This window comes from Cebus imitator, unplaced genomic scaffold (assembly GCF_001604975.1).
Source record: "Cebus imitator isolate Cc_AM_T3 unplaced genomic scaffold, Cebus_imitator-1.0 Scaffold560, whole genome shotgun sequence".
In the NCBI taxonomy this organism is placed as follows: domain Eukaryota; kingdom Metazoa; phylum Chordata; class Mammalia; order Primates; family Cebidae; genus Cebus; species Cebus imitator.
In genome coordinates this window covers 961,530-963,903 of record NW_016107875.1, presented here as the reverse complement: position 1 = coordinate 963,903, position 2,374 = coordinate 961,530, and the positions used below count along the sequence as shown (strand labels likewise).

Here is a 2,374-nt window from a genome sequence, read left to right as displayed (position 1 = left end):
AAAAAAAAAAAAAAAAACTTTTCTCAGCACATATTGACTTTATTTTGAAGGAAAAGGAGTATAATCAAAGCTTTTAGTCCTGCAAAGAGCAATTTCAGTCAATGAATTTAATAGTGTAAATTATTTTTACTATCGTCTCTGATGATGTATGGAAAAAGGTTAATAGAGCCTCTCTTTTCACATCTGGAACTTAAAAATCAATCCTGGTTAGTAGCATACTTTCTCCATGCTTAACGATATCTCATAGCAGCTAGGGGTTGGTATTAATCTCTTCCTAATTAGAGAAGCATATGCCACAAATTCTTATTCTGCATGAGAGCAAAGGTGTTTTATCCATTCCTCTGATTCTTCTCACCTTACTCTCTATGAAGCAATCTGTAATGACTTTACTGTTCATCCTACAAAGTATGGGTTGATAGGAGAATTCAATTTTGAGGTGGAGAGCCAGGATTTGAATCCAGCCTCTAACTAGCTGTGTGATCTTAGTCATGTAACTTAATCTCTGTGAGCCTTAGATTAGCCTGCATACAGTCATTCTAGTTACCTCTCAAGACAGTGGTGATGATTAAAGATGTAATACATGGGAAAAGCATCATGCAAATACCTTTTGAAAAAAACTTTTAATTATTGAAAATTTCAATTCTTAGATCGAGAGAAAATTATCTTGTACCCTCATGTACCTATCACCCAGCCTCAACAATCATCCATTCACAGCCAATCCTGTTACATCTATATTCCACCCAGTTTCCCTTCCTTCCTCAAAAGGAATATTAAACAAATTCCAGACATCATGTCATTTCCCCCTTTAAATATTTTAGTATGTGATTCTAAAAGGTAGAATCTTTTTTTGGCATAACTATAAAACCATTATCGCATTTAAAAAATTTAACGAATATCCAGTAAGTGTCTATTCCCCAATTGTTTTGTAAAAAATTTTTTGAAGGAAAATATGTATTGTTTTAATTATTTTTTGTGCAGAAAACTCAACAGTGTACATTTAACCCAGTTTAGTGGCAAGTTCTTTAGACTTTGCCTTTTCGAGTTTGGCAATGCCAGCCACAGACTTGGGACCCAGGACATTGCCTCCCCAGTGACTGCAGATCTCATCATACCTGTTGTAATTGGTCCTGATAGCTTCCACCAGCTTAACCAAAGTGCCTTTGTCTTTTGAGTTAACCTGTGTGACGGCGACAGTGGTGCAGGTCTTCCTGTGGACTAGACGTCCCAGTCTTGCCTTCCCCTTGTTAATGCAGTAAGGGACTCCCATTGTACGACACAGTACAGGCAAGAAGATAACCAGCTCAATGGAATCCACGTCGTGTGCAATCACCACCAGCTGAGCTTTCTTCTCCACCAAGGTGATGACGGTGTTAACTCCTGCTGGAAGGACAGGTGGTCTCTTAGTGGGGACATCTCCTTTGCCAGCAGCTTTCTTCTCAGCCCTGGGCCAACAGCCTCTGCTTCTTCTCTTGCTTTGTCTCTGGTCTACGCTTGTGGGCTGATTTCAAACTCCTGAGCTCAAGCTACTCCAGCTTAAGTAGCTGAGTAGCTGTTTGGCGGTCCAGGGCCTGGGTGAACTGGTTAATTGCAGGAGGCACTTTCAGCCGCTTATAAAGGATGGCTCTCTGCCGCTGCAACCTGATACAGCGGGGCCATTTCACAAAGCAGGTGAGGTCTCTTTTGGGCTGGTTGTCCTGTTCAATGCCAAAATTCTTAGGTCTTTTCTCAAACGGGATTCACCACTTTCTTGGCCTCCTGCTTCTTCATGACAGCAAGGGCTGGAGCCACCTTCTTCGCCTTGGCCTTCTTTCCTTTTGGCATCTTGGGCGGTGGGAGGAGAGACAAAAATTTTTAAATAATTATTTTATTTTCAGCCTGGGCAACACATGAGACCCAGTTTCTGCAAAAAAAAATTTTCTTTTTAAATTCACCACAGATGAGGCACTGTGGCTCATGCCTATAATCCCAGCACCTTGGGAAGCCAAGGCAGGAAGATCACTTGAGCTCAGGAAATCAGCCTGAGCAATACAGCGAGACATCATCTCTACTAAAAAATTTTTTTTAAAAATTAGCTGAGGGTGGTGGCAGGCACCTATAGTCCCACCTATGCAGGAGGCTGAGGGGGGAGAATTGCTTGAGACCAGGAGATTGAGGCTGCAGTGAGCTGTGATCGTGCCACTGCACTCCAGCCTGGGTGACAGAGCAAGATCCTGTCTCAATAAATAAATGAATAAATAAAAATTATGTGGGCATGGTGGTGTGTTCCTGCAGTCCCAGCTACTCTGGAGGCTGAGGCAGGAGGATCACTTGAACTATGATTACCCCACAGCATTCCAGCCTGGGCAAAAGAGTGAGATACTACCTAAAAAAAAAA

The 2,374-nt window shown here is 41.9% G+C and overlaps 1 pseudogene; it reads right to left on the bottom strand.

Annotated features, from left to right (window-relative positions):
* Positions 1-986: 986 nt before the first annotated feature.
* LOC108294071 lies at positions 987-1,836 on the bottom strand (annotated as a pseudogene).
* Positions 1,837-2,374: the final 538 nt, after the last annotated feature.